The sequence below is a fragment of the Filicampus tigris genome, chromosome 9 (assembly GCF_054856515.1).
Source record: "Filicampus tigris isolate MCC_2025a chromosome 9, RoL_Ftig_1.0, whole genome shotgun sequence".
NCBI classification, from domain to species: Eukaryota; Metazoa; Chordata; class Actinopteri; order Syngnathiformes; family Syngnathidae; genus Filicampus; species Filicampus tigris.
In genome coordinates, this window is record NC_141225.1 from 12962941 (window position 1) to 12987972 (window position 25032).

The 25032-nt window shown below is 42.0% G+C and overlaps 1 protein-coding gene and 5 non-coding genes across 7 annotated transcripts in view; all 6 read right to left on the reverse strand.

Moving 5' to 3' along the window:
• Positions 1-18897, reverse strand: part of LOC147142018 (G protein-coupled receptor 22) — a 34225-nt gene extending 15328 nt beyond the window's left edge. Inside the window, exons 1-2 of one of the 2 annotated variants that reach the window (XM_086041751.1) lie at positions 18563-18897; positions 5627-5799 (exon numbers count right to left, since the gene is read on the reverse strand). The gene's annotated coding sequence lies outside the window, so the exon portion shown is untranslated. The remainder of the gene's footprint in view (positions 1-5626; positions 5800-18562) is intronic. The other variant, XM_086041750.1, reaches the window with a different exon arrangement.
• On the reverse strand, positions 80-152 carry trnad-guc (transfer RNA aspartic acid (anticodon GUC)). Its single transcript has one exon. It is a non-coding gene; the product is annotated as a tRNA-Asp (tRNA).
• On the reverse strand, positions 225-297 carry trnad-guc (transfer RNA aspartic acid (anticodon GUC)). The gene has a single exon. It is a non-coding gene; the product is annotated as a tRNA-Asp (tRNA).
• Positions 548-620, reverse strand: trnad-guc (transfer RNA aspartic acid (anticodon GUC)). The gene has a single exon. It is a non-coding gene; the product is annotated as a tRNA-Asp (tRNA).
• trnad-guc (transfer RNA aspartic acid (anticodon GUC)) lies at positions 875-947 on the reverse strand. The gene has a single exon. It is a non-coding gene; the product is annotated as a tRNA-Asp (tRNA).
• On the reverse strand, positions 1845-1917 carry trnad-guc (transfer RNA aspartic acid (anticodon GUC)). The gene has a single exon. It is a non-coding gene; the product is annotated as a tRNA-Asp (tRNA).
• Positions 18898-25032: the final 6135 nt, after the last annotated feature.

Genomic DNA, 25032 nt, shown 5'->3' on the forward strand with positions numbered 1-25032 from the left:
GGTCTGACGACGCAGCAAACACAGACACACTTGGTCGTCAACACTAGCTCGATTTTTCCAGCAACTGTAAAGTAAGTACCTCCCCGTCGGGGAATCGAACCCCGGTCTTCCGCGTGACAGGCGGAGATACTCATCCACTATACTAACGAGGAGTTATTTAGAACACTAAAGAACTTTGTTGCATCAACACTTGTTCAGGGTTTCAAGAAACTGAGAATAAGCACCTCCCCGTCGGGGAATCGAACCCCGGTCTTCCGCGTGACAGGCGGAGATACTCATCCACTATACTAACGAGGAGATATTTACAAGTTTAAAGGGTAATTTGTTGCTTCCAATGACTGTGAAGTGTAGGATTTAAGAAAACTGGTGAATTTTGCAGTGTCACATTCAAGCCATCATTCAAATCTGAAGCTTTTTTCTATACGGCAGTGTAAAACTACTTCAGATGAGATATTTTCAAGATAACAAGGTCTGACGGCACAGCAAACACAGACACACTTGGTCGTCAACACTTGCTCGATTTTTCCAGCAACTGTAAATTAAGCACCTCCCCGTCGGGGAATCGAACCCCGGTCTTCCGCGTGACAGGCGGAGATACTCATCCACTATACTAACGAGGAGTTATTTTGAAGATCAAGTTGAACTTTGTTGCTTCCGATGACTGTGAAGTGTCGAGGATTAAAGAACACTCCGTGGTGCATTCCGCAGTGTCATATGTAAGCGATTATTCAAATCTGTAGCTTTTTCTCTGTACGGTTGTGTAAAACTTTTTCAGATGCGATATTTTCAAGACAACAAGGTCTGACGGCGCTGCAAACACTGACTTACTTGGCCTTCAACACTTCAGATTTTCAAGAAAGTCCGAAGTAAGCACCTCCCCGTCGGGGAATCGAACCCCGGTCTTCCGCGTGACAGGCGGAGATACTCATCCACTATACTAACGAGGAGTTATTTTGAAGATCAAGTTGAACTTTGTTGCTTCCGATGACTGTGAAGTGTAGGATTTAAGAAAACTGGTGAATTTTGCAGTGTCACATTCAAGCCATCATTCAAATCTGAAGCTTTTTTCTATATGGCAGTGTAAAACTACTTCGGATGAGATATTTTCAAGACAGCAAGGCCTGAGGGCGCAGGAAACACAGTCACATTGATCGTCAACACTTGTTCAGTTTTTCCAGAAACTGGAAAGTAAGCACCTCCCCGTCAGGGAATCGAACCCCGGTCTTCCGCGTGACAGGCGGAGATACTCATCCACTACACTAACGAGGAGTTATTAAAAAGAATAAGGGGTACTTTGTTGCTTCGAATGGCTGTGATGTGTCGAGGATTTAAGAACACTCTGTGGTGCATTCCGCAGTGTCATATGTAAGCGATTATTCAAATCTAGCTTTATCTCTGTACGGTTGTGTAAAACTTTTTCAGATGCGATATTTTCAAGACAACAAGGTCTGACGGCGCTGCAAACACTGACTTACTTGGTCGTCAACACTTCAGATTTTCAAGAAAGTCAGAAGTAAGCCCCTCCCCGTCGGGGAATCGAACCCCGGTCTTCCGTGTGACAGGCGGAGATACTCATCCACTATACTAACGATGAGTTATTTTGAAGATCAAGTTGAACTTTGTTGCTTCCAATGACTGTGAAGTGTAGGATTTAAGAAAACTGGTGAATTTTGCAGTGTCACATTCAAGCCATCATTCAAATCTGAAGCTTTTTTCTATATGGCAGTGTAAAACTACTTCAGATGAGATATTTTCAAGATAGCAAGGTCTGACGGCGCAGCAAACACAGACACACTTGGTCGTCAACACTTGCTCGATTTTTCCAGCAACTGTAAATTAAGCATCTCCCCGTCGGGGAATCGAACCCCGGTCTTCCGCGTGACAGGCAGAGATACTCATCCACTATACTAACGAGGAGCTATCAAAAAGAATAAGGGGTACTTTGTTGCTTTGAATGGCTGTGATGTGTCGAGGATTTAAGAACACTCCGTGGTGCATTCCGCAGTGTCATATGTAAGCGATTATTCAAATCTAGCTTTATCTCTGTACGGTTGTGTAAAACTTTTTCAGATGCGATATTTTCAAGACAACAAGGTCTGACGGCGCTGCAAACACTGACTTACTTTGTCGTCAACACTTCTGATTTTCAAGAAACTCGGAAGTAAGCACCTCCCCGTAGGGAATCGAACCCCGGTCTTCCGCGTGACAGGCGGAGATACTCATCCACTATACTAACGAGGAGTTATTTAGAACACTAAAGAACTTTGTTGCTGCCAATAGCTGTGAAGTGTCTAGGATTTAAGAACACTCCGTGGTGCATTCCGCAGTGTCACATGTAAGCCATCATTCAAATCTCAAGCTTTTTTGATATGGTAGCGCAACACCTCGATTGATGCGATATTTTCAGGACAACTCTGTCTGATGGCGCTGCAAACACAGACAGGCTTGCTCATCGACACCTGTTCAGTTTTTCCAGAAACTGAAAAGTAAGCACCTCCCCGTCGCGGAATCGAACCCCGGTCTTCCGCGTGACAGGCGGAGATACTCATCCACTATACTAACGAGGAGCTGTTTAGAAGATCAAGTTGAACTTTGTTGCTTCCGATGGCTGTGAAGTGTCTAGGATTTAAGAACACTCCGTGGTGCATTCCGCAGTGTCACATGTAAACCATCATTAAAATCTGAAGTTTCTTTTTATATGGTAATGTAAAACTACTTCAGATTAGATATTTTCAAGACAGCGAGGTCCAATGACACCGCAAACACAGACAGGCTTGCTTGTCTACACTTGTTCAGTTTTACCAGGAGTCAAGAGCAAGAGTGAGTCCCCCCAAGCCGGAGAATCGTCTTCAGCGTGACAGGGGGAGATACTAATCCACTATATTAATCCAGACACTCTGTTCCTTTCAATGTTTTGTGTCTAGGAGACCACTATGGTGCATTCCTCAGAGTTCCGTGTAAAACAGCATTCAATTCTAAAGCGTTTTTTTAACATGGTAGCGCATAACTACTTCATATGCTATATTTTGAAGACAGCGAGGTCTGATGGCGTCGCAAACACAGACAGGCTTGCTCGTTGACCCTAGTTCAATTTTTTCATAAACTGAAAAATATGCCTTCAATATGGAATCAAATCCAAGTCTTCTGTGTTACAAGCAGAGATACTACGCCACTATACTAACGAGAAGTAGTTTTAATGCTGTATTTGTGCTTTTCGGTTCCAATGGTCGTGAAGTGTCTAGGATTCTTGTTGCATTCCCCCGTTACGTGTAGGCCGGAATTCACCCTTCGTCACTTACATCATAATGGGGTTGACGGCCCAGCTAGGCTCATTTTCAAAAAGGGTTCGGGAGCCAAATGTAACAGGTAAAATAACCGCATGCTGCTTTCGAGCCACGGATTGGCCAGGTCAGTGCACTAGAGGGAGCGTTGCTACCACTGATTGTACCAAATGTTAAGAATCATCAATGTCAATACCACACGAGACAACAGGGGCTGAATGAAAAATGAGTTTCCCTGTGCTTTAGAGGAGTACATGCGGATTTATGTTGATTTTAAAGATCCTCAAAAAGGAAAGAAAGCTGCCTGTTTGGTCACCTTATTACATGCAACCAGTAGATACTGTATGCTATGGAATCAGTCTCAACTATTTTTCGATCTAATTAAAGAAGACCTAAATTATATCAGCTGTGGGAAATCGAGGGTATCACAGGGCAGATATAGATATTTGGGCATAAATCTGAAAATTTTATAAAAGGGCCTCTTTGATTTCAGGTGCCTCTTCAAGGTGCATTGCAACCATCTAACTTGAAAGTGTGCACTTGTATACATTACATGAATGCACTGAAAGTTAGATTAGAGATAAAGAGAGGATAAGCACACGTGCGATTCTTCAAAGTGCTTCTCAGTCTTGGTCCCAGGGGACCCGAGCCTGCATGTTAGATGTTTCTGTTTAGACTGAAATTAAAGGGTCCTCAGCAAGCTCTGCCAATGCCTGCTGAGGACCTAATTATTCAATCAGGAGCGTAGGTGTAAGAAGTTTGATGAAAGGTCAAAATTAAAACATTCATCAAAGCAATCAACGAGTGGTTGATGATAATAAGGTTGTTCTCAACACGTGCACAACTTTGGTCTTTTGTTGTGTTGACTTTATATCAGTGTTTGCATCATATTGCTGAAAGGAAATTGTCTTTGCCTTTTTTTCCTTCTTTTTTTTACATAATAAGAACGTATGATCAACTGCACACTGCTTTTTTTTTTTTTTTTAATCCGTCAGTTCATTTTTTTTGTGCATAGACCACCATGTTTTGCTCTGAGATGTTGTTTTGTGTTTGGTGCAGCGGTCTACGAGTGGTTAGCATGTGTGCTTCGCAGTTATGACACTCAGGGTTTGGATCTTGGCTCAGGCCTTTCTGTGTGGATCTTGTATGTTCTCCCTGTGCTTGCGTCGGTTTTCTATTGCACTACAACTCCCATGTTCCAAAAAAACATGTTCGGCTCATTGAAGATATGACCAACTTGCCATTTTCTCCAACTATCTTGACACTGAAACACTCGTTTCACTCGTGACTGGACAAACGTATGTGGACACAGGAGTTTATATCCTTTCAGAAAAAAAGTGTCATACAACAACATGTACGCAATGTAAAATAAGGTCTACTTGAGGTGTACAAACAACTCACATGACAATTTTCCTTTGTCAGTTCTATTGCTGATAATAGCTTTCCCCACTGGTCTTGGTTTTGGGGGTAACAAAACACAACACGACAAAGCTAAATTAATATCCATTGTAAGTTATCTGGCCAGTGAGCTCACATCTCACCGGATGAAGACTCAGAAGAGTTTAAAGTCCAAGAATTGTTTGAACTTCAGTGTACATTAAAAAAACAAGACATATTAGAATACATGAGACATTTTAGAAGGTGTCTAGTGAGACACATTATGGCAAAATACACTCCACTATTGATGGAAAAGAGATCCATTTGAGATGAAAAGTGTACTTCCAGTCTGGTGCACCTGCTCGCAACACTTGCCAAATTTTTGAAGGCATGCTCTCCGGCATGCTGCTTGCGCCTTGCTGGGGTCTCAACCCACTGCTCCTCACCTCTGATTTTATTTTAAACTTCCCCTCAGTTGTCAGTGTAAGATCCCACGAGAGTGCATTTTATCTCCTTGAGGTTACATTTGACTATGTCATTTGCACTTTGTTGTAAAGGGGTCCTGTTACTATTTTCCTTCATTTTTTTTTTTTTTTTTACTGCTGAAGAGCATATTCAACTCACGAAAAACGCTCAGTATTCAAAATGAAATCCTGGTTCCAACCAGTGATGGGGATAATTGTCACATCATCAGCGTGCCAACCGACTACACACTCTCAAAGATGGAAGGCATTGTGGCTGTGTAATACGGTTTACTGAGGCTTGAGAAACTTGTCATCTGTTCCTTCTATTATGGATTTTTCATTGTTAAACTGTGAAATGTCACCACAAATGGGGAGGCGAGAAGAAAGCTTTGATTCTGGGCGACACCAGAAGTTGACATTTAGGCAAGATGGGAAAGCGAGGCGCAAACAAAGGAAATAAAGCAAAACCAACAGGATGATAGTGCATGCAGCATGCTGACTCACGGCTGTCTTAGGGATTCCCGATGTCCGCAGTGAGACAATCGATCAAGGCCTTCATTATCTCACTCAGTTCTTCTCGCAGCGCAAACGGCACGCAGCCAGCAGGTGGGCATCAGCATCCCTGACAGGCCCCCAACGCACTGATTGCTTCTGCTCCAATACTGCAGCGATTCAACCTTCAGCACCACATCAGATCCAACAGATCACATTGATTTCATACAGCATTCAAATGAATGTAAAATCTTTGAACATAAGACATAGTTTGGTGATCAAACAACTCTGAATTTTATGCAGTATTTAAAGGGAAGTATGTTACAATCGACAAACAAAAATCCATTACCAAAACACATCAACAGCTGCGCTTTATGAGTAATATTGAGCCCTATGAAGACTGCCCGGCAACAGGTGACTGCACAAACATTTAACGTGACCAGGAAAATAAATATGGGTTCATCTATGTTGCTGCATTTTTGTTTAATGGGGACATATGGAAATGGAACTTTTTAATGCTTTGTTGTCATTAGCGTCCTGTACACTCAGTGGGGTTTGTTTGGAGAACAAAGGAAAAGATCATTGTTGTCGTTTTTGGACAGAGACCAGGCTTGGAGAACCGTGACGGAGGAGCTTGGTATACCTGGTATGTTTTTCCTTTTTTTTTGTTTTGTTTTTTACAGCTGTTGAACTTTACCAAGATGGCAATATTGTTTGCATTAACACAGTGTCAGCCACTTGATTGCGAAAAATGCTGTTGTCGTCTACTACCAGGCGAAGCCCCTCCCCTCTCCATTGTGCGCGAATGAGCGGCTGAGGCATTCAGTTTTCAAATTTCCCACCGTCAAACGCCAGCGAATAAAGCAAAGCGCTCATTCGCTCATCTCATACGTTCATTGGAACGTAGCATAAGGGGGTGGGGGGGTGCACGTCCTTAACCCTAACCTTTACCCTAACTACTGAAATATGATTGGATGCACCTGGATACCAAGCTAGATAATTGACTTTTGGGTATTTTCTGATTTTTTCCGTGATTTTCTTTCCACGTTTCCCACCCTCCCCAGTAGCTAACAACCAATCATGGCTCAGCTTCAGATAACAGGTGAGCTGTGATTGGTCGCTATCTGAGCCCTGAGCAACTGTGATGTCATTTTCAGTCGACAGAAGTGACAAAATAGCCGTGCAGAAAGAGATTGTGTCTATGACCGTTGGCAAGGATGTTGACTCAATCATAATTGCTCCATAGATCAATGCAAAATATTCTCATACGCACTCTGCTGTTTGCATGACAAACTGGGGGCTGATGACATCGTGCCCCTGGATAGAGAGCTGACAGGAATGGAAACTGTCATGCTGACTCACGTGGACATTTCAAGAAACACAACATCGAATAGGGATGATGAGACAAGTTTTGGCACATTCATTTGACAAATGAATAACTGCACTCTAATAGATACAACATAGGCCTACAAGTAGTGCTTGTTTCCATTCTCACGACGGCAGGAGTTAAGTCAATTATAGTGAAAAATAAGTAAAAACAGTAAGTATGGCACGTCTATGACATAGAATTGATGACATTCTGACAACGCTGCGCAAACTAGTTCATTGTGTCTGTAACCTGGAAATGTTGTAGTCAAGATTCGGGACCTCACAGTACATTTTAGAAAGAAAAACAACACCACCTGCTGGATATAGTGGGACACTGTCCCTCCTGTCCCTAAAATAGAGTTGCTTCTGGTTGCTTACATCTGTGTTGCCACATCCATACATCCATTATCTATACCGCTTATCCTCAGAAGGGTCGCGGGGCGTGCTGGAGCCTATCCCAGCTGTCTTCGGGCAGTAGACGGGGGACACCCTGAATTGGTTGCCAGCCAATCGCAGGGCACACAAAGACAAACATCTGCACTCACAATCACACCTAGGGGCAATTTAGAGTGTCCAATTAACATACCAAGCATGTTTTTGGAATGTGGGAGGAAACCGGAGTACCCGGAGAAAACCCACGCAGGCACGGGGAGAACATGCAAACTCCACACAGGGAGGCCGGGGCCGGGATTGAACCCGCAACCTCTGAACTGTGAGGCGGACGTGCTAACCAGTCGACCACCGTGCTGCCGTGTTGCCACATAAGAAGAGAAAAAAAACAAAGAAAGAGAAGTGTAGTTTCCCTGCTATGTATCCTACTGAGGTGGTCCATGACCCACAGTTTTTCCCTGTACAAAACAACGTTGACTCTATGTGAGCTTCAGCAACAGCATGCTCCCAGTGTCAGATTTTCAAATCGTACTCGTGCAAAGCGATTTCTCACCGCCGCCCACACCGCACACCCACAGGCGCCCACACGGCTCCCTGCACATGCTCCCCGCCAGCACGCTCGCTGCGGATGTGGCATAAGACAGATCGCTATTCGAGTTGCACGACACGCTGTGTGCTTAAGAAACTGCTGAATCTCATCCGCACGTGCGAGGAGTTGGGAGGGGCAGCTAACTGAAGTAGAGATAAAAATTGGAGGTGAGGGGCATAGAATGGATGATGGATGGAGGGTCGTGAGGTGTGCGCAGATGGATGCGAAGTCATGTGATCGCTGGAGGGGAATGTTTGCTCCCCGCATGCCACCTCCATCTATCTCCCTTCGGCAACGTCCCAGTCGGGCCACCTTGCTCCCCATTCCTTCTTTACACCATCCGTCTTACACTTAAACATGCCTGCTTTTCTGCTTGCTGTACGCCACCATGTTTCCCCACTATTCAGCTGGGCAGGACATCAGTGACCCTGCTCACATTTTATTATGATTAAAGGGTCGGATACAGATACATACTTGAAAGCGATGGTGTTATACTAGCATCTATCAGCATGTGCATGCAGGCTTGACGAACTTCAGCAGCGTCCCCACTTGGTAAAGCAATTACACAATAATTATGATGTCCTCCACTTGACAAAATGACCCACTAGAGTTTGAAGCGATTAATCAACAAGTTGACTTTAATACTCCGCATCGACTAATCGCTAATCGCATGTTTTTGGCATCTCGTCTTCCAACCAGGCAACTGAAAGAGGACTTTTGGCTTGCCAGTCTGCTGCCGTCCTTTGGCTATAGCACTGAAACGTCCGGCCAACATGGCAAAACAGTTCTTATACACCTGCGTGGGTCTGAGAGTACGAAAAGAAGCTGGTGGTGGGTGAGAATAGCGTTTGGCCTCGTTAGGAAGGAATGAGGGAAGCAGCATGAAGTGAAGCTCCCAAATTCTGAGTCATAGAGATTACATTTCGGTGCATAGGTGATTAAATTGGTTGAAGAAAAATATTACTCAATTACTCCGAAATTAAATAATAAAGTAATATTAAAGCGCGTGTGTGTTGAGGAGTTAATACTTGTCATTTATTATTATTATTATTATTATTATTATTATTATTATATTACCCACTGATGACAACCATAAGTGAATGAGCTCAACTCCTACTCCATACTGTGAATTCAAGCATGAAGTTCACTCTAAAACCCACTTCATCTTTTTGTAAACAGCCAGGAGCTTCACATGCATTGCAGACTAATTGACAAGGTATCATTAATATTATGGGACTTTCTGCTGTTAGCTGGGCCAGGGAACTAATTGTTCCCACAACCATTGATGAAAACGTGCTTTCTTCAAAAACATTCTTATGTCCATTATTACAATTACAGTTACAATTGCCGGCCCGAGATCTCCCAGTTGAAAATGAACAAATGTGTCAGTTTGGAGAGCGGTCTTGACTCACTGAATTTAAGCCAAAGAAAGATGGAGCCATCCTGGCACATTATATCCTGAAACTCTGACAGGATATACCATAACACCAATAAAGAAGCAATTGAAATGTGGTTAATTATCACAGCTAGTAATCTATATGGTGAGTTGTGTCTAAAGAAAAACCTTGGTCTCAAGACAGCCAATCCACAGGGTGCGAGCCATCATTACCACTTGACAGCTTATTCGATGGATTTCATCTAGTTCCGCCATTCATTAGCGGCATCGCTCGGCACGCTATATGCGGCGATGACGTCCCTAGCCTGCAATTTTACCATTACACGTGCCGCCCATCAATAAGCTCTAATCAAAGCTGCCGTGCAATCACACTTCTTTAAAACCGGAGGAAATCAAGATAAAGGGGCAAAGATGCTGAAATCAGAGGCAGCGCAAGCATCCCAGAGCCAATGATGGCCATGATGACGAGATGACACTTACTAAGACAATAAGACCATGATCAAGAGGAAGCGTGCATTATACATCTCTCATGCTAGCAAAAACGCCTACATTCCTTCTGCTCACTTAAGGAATAGCTAGCGGTGTGGCCCTTCAGTGTTCCATTATGGCACCATTTTACACGTGGACGCGTACGTAGTGGGAATGTACAATGCAACTCTGTTGAGCCGTGCCGTTGTGAGTAAGTAGAAAAGTTTCGGCGCGAGGTCATCTGTCACTTTGGCGCTGCTTTCGAGCTATTTGTGTGATAACAAGCCTCTACACTGCTCTTTTCTAAGGCCTCAATAAGCTTGTGTGCACAAGATGACTGCAGTGTAAAAGTCGCACCCGGACAGGTGGCCATGTGTGAACATTTCTATTATGGATGTTGCTTCTATTACTGTACATACTGTGGTGGATATTACCACACACTCTTGCTCATTGATAAGAAAATAATCCATTCTATTTTTACCTTGGTAAATGTATCATACATACAGTACTTCATTTATTTACAATGAAGTTGACTAAAAGGAAACAAATATTAAATATCAAATCTGAGGGAAGAAAAAAAACTAAATGAATGCAGTAAGTATTACAGGACTCGTGAAAACAGAACATGCCATGTGTAATCGGGATATATTTTGCCCACCCATGCTCTCGTCTACACAACATAGAAATACAGAACTGTGCAAATGTTTTAGGCCACCGTTACTTATTTAAGCAATGCCATAATTATCATACTGTGTAACACTATGATATACACATGTTCCCAACTACAGCTCAGACCTCCCCAAAGTCGGAGCTGTGAAATAATTTTAAAAACAATTCATAGAACGTTGTACTTTTGTTTGTTTACCCATCTGTTTATTAGTTAGCAGGCTGCTTTCTGATTCATGGGATATGATAAACTGACTGGGGTGCCATTATGTTTCTGGTGGGTGGATGGTTCCACCGTAGTGAGTCACATGATAGAAAGTACATTTCTATATCATATTTTATCCAGATCCTCACCAAATGTAATTGGTTCTTCCTTCTCATGCATCACCCTGACAATGTTTTGAGGAAATGTGCTTCGTATGTTTTCGCGTCCTATTATTGAATATTCAAAAAGTCAGTCTGATTTTAAAAATATATTGAAGATGATAATAATCAGAGGTGGGCATTCCAGCTGACCGACGGAACAGCCCGTCCATCACTGACGTACGCCCGTTTTCAAATGATAGACTGGAAACTTAAAAAAAAAAAAGACGGATCAAGCACGGACGGAAGCGGATTTTCGTCCATTTGTGTAATCGTAATCATCACTAACTTGATTAAATCCAAACGGACCTCACAGTCCATCATTGACGGATGCCCGTTTTACTGAAGAGAGAAGGAAACACGACCCAGACTGCATTGACTGTATATGTACAGCAGGTGGCGGTATACACCAATCATCTATTAGGCTGAGACCAACAACTAATCAATGAGCCAAGGATAAAGTAGCTTTGAATACAGAGACAGTTTTAAATAGAAGTTCTTATAAGATATGTTTTACATTTCTATTTTTATTTTTTGGGGAAAAAGTAGGTTTAGGAGGTCCTGTAACAGTATTTTGCAGGCCCACACTCCATTTCAGAAGGTAGCAGTGATTTGTTGAGTTGTATACCCACCACTAAAAGACAGAAGAAGAAAAAGACGACGAATTTGAAGAAAAAAACATTCATTTATTGTAATTTCTACTTGATTTTGGTTTGCAAGCACTATGAAGCATTTTAATCCATCAGGATTGTTCCTTTGGCAACAATGTAACACGGGATTCTGGTGAAGATAAGCAAAACTTTACCATTTTAATCAAATCGGTTCAAGATAATGGATGGATGGATGGATGGATGAATTTTTCATCTGTCTGAACTTTTTTTCGGGATTGACGATAGACGGACTGGCGGACCTTTGACCTTTACTGACGGAAGAGCGGTTAAAATAACATGACGGACTGACTGAATGATGGATTGACGGATGACGGACAGGTACCCAGGCTGCTGACAGATAACGAATGACGGAGCGGCAAAACTTTAGTATAATGCCCATCTCTGATAATAATAAGGATACGATCAATGAATTGCATGCTGTTGTTAGATTTATGAATCTATGTGCCTGCACCTTGATCAAATTAAATCGCATTACATCACATGCGTCACAACTTACACCTGCTTTCATCAGGCGTAAAATTTAGTCTACTTTCAGCCACCAAATTATCAGGTAATTATAAATTACTTAACTGCACACCTAAAAAGCACATGACGCAGGAAGCGAGAGTATTGCAATTTCATTGTTCAAGAAAACAAAACTGGCCAATTTGTTGATCGCTGACTTTGTAAAAAGCAGGCATCTTTTGGTTTGATTCATAAAACAATAGCGTCATGAATGTTGACAGTTTTTTTGGAATAGCCTTTACATCTGCTTAAGACTAAGCAGAACAACAAAGAAGAGTAAACTTAAGATGTCAGTGTCTTGCCTGTGACTACACCCCCGCAATCTCCAAACTCAAGGTGACTTGGTTCATGATTAAAAACAACTTTGTAATTTCGTGCAAAGGTTTCTCAGTGCACGACTGAGGGATCTTTTTGTAAACTGTAGCTGCCTCCACTTTTTCACGCTTGCTTCAACATAATGCTCTCGATGTTCACTCTTCTTTGTTGTTGCGATCCATACTTGAGTGCACTGTCCACCAACGTATAATACCACAAGCACTCACTATTTCTGCATCTAAAATTGATTTTTGGAGCTTTTATATTTAGGCATGATGTTATGTAACGCTGCTAAGAATATGCAGGAAGGAGGAGAAGAACAAGAGGTCAGAAAACGGCATGACAAGAAAAGACGTGATAACAAAGGAGTGAGTGGAACTGATGAGTCAGGTTAAAATGATTAAGCTGTTTCGCTCAATGAGGCAATTAGTACTCAATTATTGCCATTTATCTGCTGCAGACAGGACGTTGCTGGGCAAGAGGTGAGCACATCCTGCAGGTGTTTCTTTCCTACCACTGCTTCTTCATGACAGATGAAAGTTTAACCTGAAGGAGAGCACAACACAACACTGGTTCATTTCTTATATGAACAGATAAGATCATTATAGATAAATGCTACAAAAATGTCATAAGGTTAGCAATTCTTTCAGAGAATATCTTCAGATGAAAATCTCATATTTCCACTTCATGACAATTTTGACTTTTGAACAGAATGAGATTCTCCGTGTTCTCCTGCATGCACTTCTACAAAGGAAAAGGTGGATTTAAAACAAGAAATTCTGACTTCATTTAAGCAAAATGATCTACCAATTAAAGAGGAGAATTTGACTTCTTAAAACAAGTCCTCAACACACCCCAGCGTTATAACAACTTTGTAGTTTATACAACCTACAAACGTGCTTAAAGGGGAAGTCAACCCCCCAAAAATCATTGCAATAATATGTTATATGTGCCTCCACTATACATGGCATTCTGAATAATATTGTGTTTGTGGAATATGAATTATGCAGCAAAATCCACCCATTTTAGCCAACTCATCGGGCGTCCATTTTGCCATTTGCTGACGACTGAAAATGACATCACAGTTGCTCAGTGCAACTGTAATATATTGAGCATTAAATATAAAAGGACCGGTCACATGTGTTCCACTAACCACAGTCTGAGTTGGACAAACATTCATTATCTTATATGTTCCCCATGAAAAATGGGAGAGAAAGGAAGAAAAACTGGAAAAATGTGCAAAATCTACACAAATCTGTGGATATGCGAATCTGCAGTACCAAACTGCGAGTATGCAGGGGGCGACTGTAGTTTTAAGTTGTAATATCTCCATTTACCACTAGATGGCAGACATGGCTTTGTCACACAGAAAGCCTAATTATTTTTTGCAGATTTGGAATGATATGCAGGACAAGCATAGCAAGTGAATTGATCTTTGTGAACAAAATGCAAAAAATGAGTTTGCTGTTGAGCAGTTTTGTGCCATCCTAGATTGGTATTTTTTATGCAAGAGAGCCCATTGCATTGGAAAAACCCTTTGTTGTTGGGTTAGGATAGTGGATCTTTTATACATGCATTACATATGCATTCATATATGAAAAATGAAATATATAAATAGCACGTATTTTTCACTTTTGGACCATTTAGATGCCTAAATTAACTGAATGTATGTTGGATGTGGGAGGAAGCCAGAGTAATCAATGCAAGGAGCCAAGAGTCGAACCTAGAGCACTACCCACTATGCTCTCCATTTTTTCCCTCAGTGTTTGAAACACTAAGTCCATCAGACAAACAACAGTATCTTTTGAAGCAAGGAAGAAGAATCACAATACGTGGCACACAAAAAATCAGTCATTGTGCACTCAAATAGTTTCATCACATAATGCCAGCATTTTTAGATGCACATTTTGGGTGAAAATCACTCCTGATTTGGGAAAATAAGCACATTACTACCAGCCTTGAACAAAAAAGTAACTATAATTACGATAAAATCTAGTATGATTGTCTTCAGACAACATTTCGATGCTGACTCAGAGTAGCAGTTAAATTGAATGACTTTTTTTTTTAAGGACGGTAAATGTGGCACCTTGATGAAGCATGTTTTCTACTCATGGTCGGTTTCCATCTCAAGAAACTGTCAAAAGTAAAAACAACACACTTTTGCATTCTGAAATGCAATTTGTGAGGAACACATGCAGCTGCACTATGTGCAGCAAATCGGTCACGCTAAGTCCATAAAGTGTTCATACATGTGCCCTGTGCAACAACACTTTCCCTGCTATTGATAGTCAATTTCAGCCAGCTCTCCGCGCTGTGGTCGTCTGATTTATCGCTCTGCCTCCGCTATATATTGCCTCTTCAGGTGGCTGTTTTTTTTTTTTTTTTTTTTTTACAACCGTCCACCTACTTTTGTCACACTGCACTGAGATCTCTTTCAGCTTCTCATTTGCACACATAGGCACTCTTCAGAGAGCCGTGCTGTTTACTAAACAGGTGATAAAGTCTTGTTAATTTGACATCGCAAACACTGGGGATAGGTGGCCTTTTTGGGTTTTGCTTATTTTGCACCCAAAACTTGATTGTGTTTTCAAGGAAGCTATAGTTGTTTTCTTGTTACGTTTACTGAAACTAAAAGGACATTTACATATAAAGTATAGGTTAATTTTGACTCTTAATTGTCCATAGTTTTTAATGTAAGTGTGAATGTGTGTTTGTCTCTTTCTGCCCTATGATTGGCTGGCGACTAGTCCAGTACCCTGCCTCACGTGCGACCCTAACGAGAATAAACAGTATCGAAAATGGACGGCTGGATAAACCTGCAGATACCCTAGTAACTATTCACACACATGCAAAAGGTGATTTGGTGCACATATGGGTGTTTTTTGTTATGTTGCCGTCTCTTCACATGTACTGTATATTACAGTTATATTCCATTTCTTTCCAGGTCTGTATAAACAGGGATCAGCATGTAAAACTTTTCAAAACCCCAAAAGGAAAACTTTTCATTCCCCTTTTTAAAAAATATGAAAATATGACATTTCTCCCCGCTGACTAAGCTGCTCCCTACACAGCACACAGCGCAGCTCAGTCAAGGTGGACTTTTTTTTTTTTTTACAGGAATGATTTAACACATTCATTGCACTATGTTTGGAGATTCCTTTAATTAGATGGCAATTACAAAATCTTCCACTTGGTTAATTGTTATCAAATGTTTGTATTTTCAGTTTCCAATTAAAAAACATTGTTCTTTTCCAAAATGTCGCCCTAATCTGAATAATTAAAAGCCCAGCCAATTAGATGAAATGCTCCAAGATTGTCTTTGCCACTGAAGTTAAACCTAAATTGAATCCAGTGCAGTCAGGGGGCTTGATGAGGGCTCCTTTGTATGGCAACGGAGCAGCTCTTACATAAGTTCTGCACACTAGGGACGCCCGTTTAATCGGCTCAGCAAGAGTCTGGCCAGCAATGTCATGCGTGAAAGGTAGAAAAGGCGCACAAGTAGACACATCATATCACTTTGCACATAGCTGGGAAAGTAAATACGACAACCGGCTTCAACGGCGATGCAGCGTCTGGCTTCCGAGTGCCTGGTGGTGGAATATTTCCCTCATAAGCAGCATCAAAGCGTCTCTATAAATACATGCACACAACACAAACTCTCAATGACCCACATGCAATGCAAATTCATCAGCGCAGAGCTGATGGGAAATACTTTCTAATCATTTTGGAGTAAGGAAATACACAAACATGCAGCAGAAGTAAACACCGCAGGAGGGATGGGCTTTAGTTGACATTTGAAATCACTGGAAATTTTAATCACTCCGATTTACTAAAAAGTTCAGTTAGTGGTGACTTGTCTTAAGAGATGAGGTTGCTTGTTGTTGAACCACAAAGAGAAAATTAAGGTAAAGCAATTAAAAAAACAACAAAGGTAAGATTATGGTGATTTGTAATTTTGTTGTTGATTCAGGCCGCATTAATAATAGCCACATGAACATTGTTTTCATTTATTTACTATGAATTATTACTATTATAGATTTGTAGATTTAAATATATACATAGTAATTTAAAATCAGTCATTTATATATATATATATAAATTCTCTATATATGATTTATATATATATATAAATTAATGAATTAACAATGTAATTTTATAAAACAGACACGTTTAGGTTGCATTTAATGAAATAGCAACCACATTAGAGAGAGTTTTAAATTTTCCAAAAATTCTTTTTGTCATATTTGTTAAATCTTTCTGTATGACCTAAAAGTAGTAAAATGAACAGCGAAAAAAAAAGTGATCACTCTCTGGCCCAAAGTAACCACCAAATGAGAAAAAACAGCCAGTCAGGGACAGAAAGCACTCGCCAGGGACACTCATAGCAGTCACACCTCCACAAGTTGTATTTCCTCTGGTGTGGTGGTTTCTTAATGTCTAATCATGAACTGGTCATACTGACGAGTTCAACAAATATGACAAAAAATGTTATGTTTTTTTGTATACTCCCCCCTCTATACAATCAATGAATAAACAATACAAGGTATGCCTGCGAGTGGCGCGGTGTTCGACTGCTTAGCACGTCCGCCTCACAGTTCAGAGGTCGTGGGTTCGATCCCGGCTCCGGCCTCCCTGTGTGGAATTTGCATGTTCTCCCCGTGCCTGTGTGGGTTTTCTCTGGGTACTCTGGTTTCCTCCCACATTCCAAAAAACATCCATGGTAAGTTAAATGAACACTCTAAATTTCCCCTAGGTATGATTGTGAGTGCGGATGTTTGTCACTGTGTGCCCTGCGATTGGCTGGCAACCGGTTCAGGGTGTCCCCCGCCTACTGCCCGAAGACAGCTGGGATAGGCTCCAACACGCCCGCGACCCTTGTGAGGAGAAGCGGTATCGATAATGGATGGATGGTGGTATGCCTGCACAATCTAATGGGATTCATTACCAAAGGTACATTTTGCCGAAACAATAACGCCCAGTTTGGATTGAAATTATCAATTGGTATTTAACTGTCTTTAATTATTGTTCTGTTTGTAATATAGTTTGAATTTCATTACCTCATTGAGCTCCAGGAGGTGGACAAAACATTAGAAAGAGCTATCAGTAGGATGCAGTGCACTTTTACACCACTGAAAACTCCATCCATCCATTTTCTATGCCAATTATCCTGATTAGAGTTGCAGGTAATTGGTGCGTATCCCAGCTGACTGAGTGAGAGGTGGACTATCTCCTGGGACTGGTCGCCAGTCAATTGCAGGGCACATGACCCACACAAGCACAGAGGGAACATGTAAAGTCCACACAGAGGTTTCGCAATGGAGATCTGAGCCCAGATCTCCTGACTGTGATGCAGACATGCTAACCACACCGTGCCTCAAACTACAACCATTCTACTAAGCAAAACACAATAAGAATTGCATTAGGATCATTATGTATAGTGTATGCGACAAATAATGAGCGCAAAAAGTCCTGATAGAGAAAATTAAAACAAATTGTAAAGGTGAAAGTAACAGTTGACAAAAGTGAAGCCTGCAGTCCAGGGTTGGCAGTGTGGTGATCAGCGATTGCGTGACACTTGCTATGTATCCTTCATTCTGTTGTCGCTGTGCACACGTGGGCCAATTTCACCAATCTCATCAACATGATGTGACACACTGGTGGCATGCTTTTGAAATCATGTCACAACTATATCACATTTCAAATTCAAATGTGGCAATTAAGAATCCTAGAGAGGAATGTTGTGGTGTGCAAAGGTGCATGATTGTCCTGGAAGGTTAACGCCATTTGAAAGCAATTCGCGGGAGACAACGCAGTGGAAGACATTATTTGGGGAAGTGAAGCATGTGGCCCCCAAAATGAGCATCACATTAAGCGTGGCCCGTCCATGTGACTGGAGCGCATCAACAACAACCAACGCCACTGTATGCCCCTGCAAAGATAATGCACTCACACACTTCAGATTACAAAGTGCATGTTTGCTTGTAGGACTGTTCTTCCACCACGGAATATAACATGCGCATTCAATTGGAATTAGGATCATTAGTTCATGCTCCTTATTTTTTGCCTTCAGCCATCCCATCATTTCTAAGACACTCTAATTACATTTTCCTTTTGCATTTGTCGAAAAAATATCCTGTATGTATTGTTTTTCCTTCTATACAACCAGTATATATATTTTTTTAAATCTTTAATGGTTTGATACTAACAAGTCAACTTACCAGCGTGAAGATGAGAACTCAGTTTACATCCTACTGCAGGGTTCCGTCTCCGCCGCTGGACCGGGTTCCACTCCGGTGCTCTCCAGGACAGCCGGCTGACAGCCCCAAAACGTGACCAGAATATTTCGCCTCCCTTTTGTCATAAATATTACATAGGCGGGGGGTGGGGGTCTGAGGGGGGGTGGTGGTGGTGGTGGCGGAACTTCACCACTGCAGCACACAGGTATTACCTCGTCGTCTCAGCGTTTAATTTCCACGCTCTGTACTCCACTTCCCCACTGCGCCGCAGCACACTTTCCACCGCATCCCACACACGGACCGGCCGAACGCATCTGCTCCCAAGCAGTCTCTCTGATACGCGGATCTGCAGGAGGATGGAGGGAGGAGAGGGAAGGGGGGAGGGAGTTCGGATGGATGATGTTTGTCGGAAGGGGGAGGAGTCAGGGATGCGGGAGCACGGGGATGAGGGACAGGAGTGTGCGCACGAGACAGGGAAAGAGGCAGAGATGCTTTTCACAAGGACGACCTGAGATTCCTCAAGGGTGAGCACTCTCAATTCAAGCAGATTTCCCAATTCCGTGCACCCCCGCATCCCCTTCTCATACACACACAAAAAGAGTGGATGGACAACATCGGCTTGGAGGAGGATGCCGAGCACCTCAAAGTGTAGGGAAGCCATATTTTCGAGAGGGCTGTGGAATCCCACACCGCAATAGTGGCGATGGGAGCTTCCCCCTCTGCTGTGAGCTGCCACTTTGTCACAATGAGCTATGAGCAAGGTCACACACTGTTTAAACGGTGACCTTGGTCTCGCCATAAATACGAGGTCCACGTCCCCTGCTGGTGATATGCACACACTTGTTAGAGGACCGACAGGAGACATGAAGTGAGGTGATAAAACGGATGAGGACGCGGATGGGGTTAAATGTAAGGTGAGAACACCTGCATAGGATGGGATCCAAGAGGAGAGCTGATGTCAGCAGTTCACTGCTCCACCGTCCACACCTCCTTAGGAGAAAAGCCCGCTGGAATTGATCTTTTCTATTGTCGGGGAATAATTAATACAGCTTGATTATTATACGGTTATTAAATATGCATGTGCAGAATTGCGTAAGATTCACAAGTAGGACGGCTTGATGCAGTAATGCACCCCACACATGCTATTTTGGAACATTCGTAATCGTCAAACCACAAGCTACTTTTGATTCCAACTGTTTTGAAATTGTGACCCCAAAGCACTGTCCGCTTAAGTGCTGAAAATATGGAATGTTCCCATCGTGGGTGAAATGAAGGATTTATTCATTTTGATTTAGTATTGTTACTTTTCTAAAAATGTCTATTATCTTCATCCAGCCATCTTTATCGCTTATCCTCAAACACAAGGCCCAGACAGGTTTTTGGAATGTTTGATGTAGCCAGAGTACTCTAAGAAAACCCACGCGAGCATGGTGAGAACACGCAAACTCCACACTGGAAGACCACGGCCCGGTTTCGAAATCCCACCCTCAGAACTTGCTTGCTACTCGACTAATCGTAAATGTTTAATTATTGGGTTTGAGGCAAGGAGGCATACAAGGTTGATTTCAAAGACATAGTCGCTTATGTTTCTAAATATACTCTTGTTCCTTGCTGTTTGAGAAGGTCAAACGATGGTCCTAATTTCCATGTTTGGCTCAAATATGATTACGCAGTATGACATAAATCTCTCATGCTCTCAGCTAAAATGTGTTAGTACTGCACAGTCACACCTCACCAGGTTTTCTCTGGAGCCCACCTTTCCCCTTTCACACCGCATTTATCAATCAGGACCCCCCTCGTGAGCATGCAAGCAAAAGGTTATTTATTCTTTTTTTTTTTTTTTGAGCAGAAACAGATGTGCGCTTGCTACCATTTGGAATCTCTTGTGAAAACAGTCACAAAGCTGGCCAGCAATTAGGAGCATGTGCCAAACACCCACATGCCGAATGCTTGTGCTACTGTGACACACGCACACATGCACACCAACACGCGCACACGCATTCACACTTTAGAAGAACCCATATGACAACACATGCACTGACATGAACACATACGATTCTAGATTTTAAGATCTCATATTTTCTCCACCTTTCTGACTGGACGCTTCCGACATAGCTCACTAGTGGACAATTAAAAAAAAAAAAAGAGTCTTCAAGCTGTTTAACATCGCTCCTAATTTAAGTTTACTGTCAAATTAAACATAAAACAAAGAGAATTACAAATATGCATTTGAGACAACACATAGCTTTGCCTGAGGAAAGTCAGCTCAGCTTGATGCTAACATACAATGCAAAACGCTATTGACGGGCTAATGAATATCAGCAGTGTCACCGTGTTATAACCCTTAAAACTGAAAATGACATCACAACTACTCAGGGCTCAGGTAACGACCAATCACGGCTCAGCTTCACAAAACAGGGCTGCCGTGAATGGTCGTTACCTAAGCCCTGCGTAGTTGTGATGTCATTTTCAGTCGACAGAAGTGACAAAATGGCCGCCCCCAGAGATGGCTGAAAAGGGGTGGATTAACTCTTATTCCACAAATGCGATATTTATCAGAATGCCTTGTTTCAACTAGTGGGCTTGCATAAAACATATTCTTGAAAAAAAAGTTTGGGTTAACTCCCCCTTTAAGTCAACGGATGATTGAACACAAAGAGCAAGAAGCAGCCTAACATTTGATTTCATCTGAACTGTAACATCTCTGGAGAATCTTGTATCTCTTTTTTCCTCCACAGAAATAAAAACAACATCTTCCTATATAGTTCTTAAAAGTCCAAAATGATAGAAAAATACCATTGTGCTTTGATCCAGTGATACAAAAAGGATTTTTTTTCTCCTGATATTTGAAGATTTACTGTGTGATGTTATCTCATTTTTCATTCGTAACAGTAAACAGCAAGCATTGAATCGTAATGACATTTTGCTCCCTGTGGTGCTTGCGAGAATGTCCATGGTCACGTTTTCAAATCAATGAAGAGATGAAGCATTCACTGAAGTGATAATGCATGTGGGATTGCGGATTTGCCCATGCCGCTTTGGTATGGATCGTTCGCTCGTGTGTCTGTGGCAGCATCAGAGAGCCCCGCGCACCCTCTGGTCAACCTGGACCACAGTCAAGCCCTGCGGCTCAGCCCGCCTTCAACCTCGCAGCGCGCTCAAAGCTGAGATTAGATCACACCACAGCGTGCACACATTGCTCAAATGCATGTTACGCCGTACACAGCATGTACAGTAGACAATGATGCAGTAAGCTTTTTGACTTTTCCAGCGTCATTGGAGCCACAATATGGCACAATCCAAGAGCCAAGGCTGTACCCCAAATTTTTCCATTACAAGAATAATGATGTTAAATTTTGGTAGGCTGACAGTGACGTGCATGTGGATACTTACAATCAAGTCTTTGATGTACGGTATTTTCGTTCCTCTAGCTTTAACGCCCTTCACAGCAATGCCCTCGCTCAATGGATGTGAACTTTATCAAAGAGCAAACTATGCTGGATCATTATAATTAATTTCCTCAAACCAAGCCCTTCCTAAATATTGGAGGTCAAAGAATTCTGAAAAGCAATCATGTGGCAACGAAACCCTGCTATTGCACGAAAGCACTGACTAAGCGCGCAATCAGATTGCTCGGATGTCATCACTATACTTCTCAAAGCCTCTAGGGGGCATAGCTGCGTGGTAAAATAGAACCTGAAAGGTCAAACACAATCTGATCCAGGATGCTTAACGACCTCTGTGAATTTTCCTCTAGGGATATAGTGGGGCAAAGGAAAAATCTTTTCCAGACTTAAACCACCACCATCATAACATTTTATTATGGTGACCAAGCAATGTTACATTTTAACATTCCTAATGGAAAGCTGCAAGCAGCAGTGAACAGGCCCTCTCACCCACCTTTTCACAGCGAATCCTCAAAATGATCCCAAGATTCAGGGCTCTGGTTTCATAGACAGTGCAAGCTGGCCGTTGCTGGCGCAACTTAGGGAGTGTCCTTGGAAATGTGTTTGGTACAGTGTGGTGGCGGAAAATCAGTTTAAATTTACACCTGTTCAAACCACATCTAAACGCTGGCGCAACGTAGACCACTGGTCTCATGCGAGTTTGGTGAATTTGGCTTTGGCACAGGCACACACACACACATACTGATCTCCGTGGACATATTTAAGTTGCCAGCGGTGATTACCAACTCATTATGTGTACCACCTCGCATTGACTGTTGTCACACCATGGCTCGAGCAATGACAATGATCCGCTCCCAAACGGATTGCTGCAATTACTCATTTTCCCCTTCCAGGCAGAGATGTCTCCATCGAGACTGTCAATTGCGCCACAGAGCCGAACTTAAGTCGGTTGTAAACACTCCCGTAGTGGTGCAGCACGCCTTGTCGCAGTTTCGCCAGGATGCGGTCATCCACGGAATTAGCAACAACGGTCTAACCCGTCCCTGGCGTAGAGTGGCGTCTCCTGCTTGTTTACGCTACTCACAAAAATAGGATCCTCAAAGTGTTTATTGTCATACGAACAGTTGGAAAACGTGGTTTTCCTGTGCTATGAAATTCGTACTTCGGTGCCCATATGAACGCCAACATAGTGTAAGATATGAAAAAGCTATGGAGAGGTAAAATACAATAATATAAAGCAAAAAAACTAAATCCAAAAGAGGCAGAGGCATCACACTACAAAATAACAGCCATCAACGAGGTTGTAAAGCCATATGGCAACTGTATAACCTCCGCAAAATATGATTGTGCAGATTATTGTGCGATTTATAGGCAGACTGTTCATAGGTAAACACGCACCACTTTGACAAAAGCAAAAACAAAAGGGTATAATTAATTGGGAGCAAGAATTTCACTGGGGAACACCATTTTTGTTGAGTTAAGTCGGACAGCTGTTTTTAACTTTTGTGTGCGAAATCCAAAACCGATCTCAGTCTTTCTTTTTCACATCAAGATTTTGAGCTATAGGATCCCTATTTTCTTAAAAAAATAAAAAAATAAAAAAATACACATGTATTTATGCCGATAAGATGGAATAATTACAAGCTTTGAAAACTAAAAAAAACAGCATAAAATGAAATCAAGTTTACAATGGTGTGCCCACGGTTACGAGGAAAGCCAGTACGAATCCGCTTAATTCCTACTAAGATAGCATTCTGTTTGCAGATATCGATAGGACTGACCTATTGGGAGCTGCACACACACTCTCGCAGCACTGCCTCAATTGTGACTGCACAAACAAGGTGCCACGCAGCTGTAGATGAGTCCCATTGTAATCAGCTCTACTTACTACAGTCTTACTACAGCTAATCAGTGGAATTTTCCTTATCTGGGGGTTAAGCTGTGGAGAAAAAAATGCGACATGCTAGAAAAAAACTGACTGCAATTTTGGAATCAGCATTCCAGTTTTCGTTATTATCAGCATTCTACAATCTCACTCAACATGTTTTTTCAGTTTTTTTTCTAATTGTTCCCCAAGGTATTATACACAGTCATGTTTGTTTTTGTATGTTTTGGTGTTGTTCATTGGTATTGTTCTTGCTTGGTAGTGACGTAAAGAATTACACAGTTTGTGAATCATGACTAATTCGTTGTGAGTGTGTCAGTGCAGCTCCCGCTGGTGTGCATGCCTAAACCAGATGGTGGCAGTATAATACAGACATACACATATACATGAAAACACAGGAGATGATCACAACGCTTCAGTAAACTGCAGAAATATTAGCTGTTTTAGGAGGATAAATAATATATGCCTGTGAATATTGTTATATTTTCTGTCTACGTGTGTTGCTCCACCGTTTGTGCTCAAATATCCATTGTTGAAAGAGTTACAAAACCCCAACACTGATGCTATTTGTTAACCAGTCTATGGAGTAAACCTTCACTGAATTAACTTGAAGCCTATTTTTGGGAGAATTGTTATGAAGTGAGTTGAGTTTACTGTCACCATACAGTGTGTCATATCTCAAATTTATGCTCACAAGCCTGACAAAAAACAAAAAAACGCAGAACGACTACTCGATTCTCGATAAACTTGTTGAGCCACTCGTATCTCGAGGCACCTCTGTATTTGGGATATGGTTTGGTACAGATTTATATCGAGCATCATTTATGAATGCCCTTGAAAACAGCATGCTGTAGACGCACCCTCATAGCTGACCTTATTACAGTCACGGCACCGAAAGACCGCCGGCTGGAGTATCCTATTAAAGAGAGACAGTGCAAATGAAAATGTCACGATGCATACCCGTGTCAGCCACTGACTCAGCGACACTTTCTGCTCAAACTAGGAAGCACTTGACTCTATGAGGAGAGATTGATCACATGGACCCGAGAGCAAGTCTGATAAGAGGGGAATGGACTCAGACTGCCAATAAATAATACAGAATCATGTCCGTACACAACAAAACTCCTTTTACCATTGTGATGCTGGCGAGAAAGAGCCCA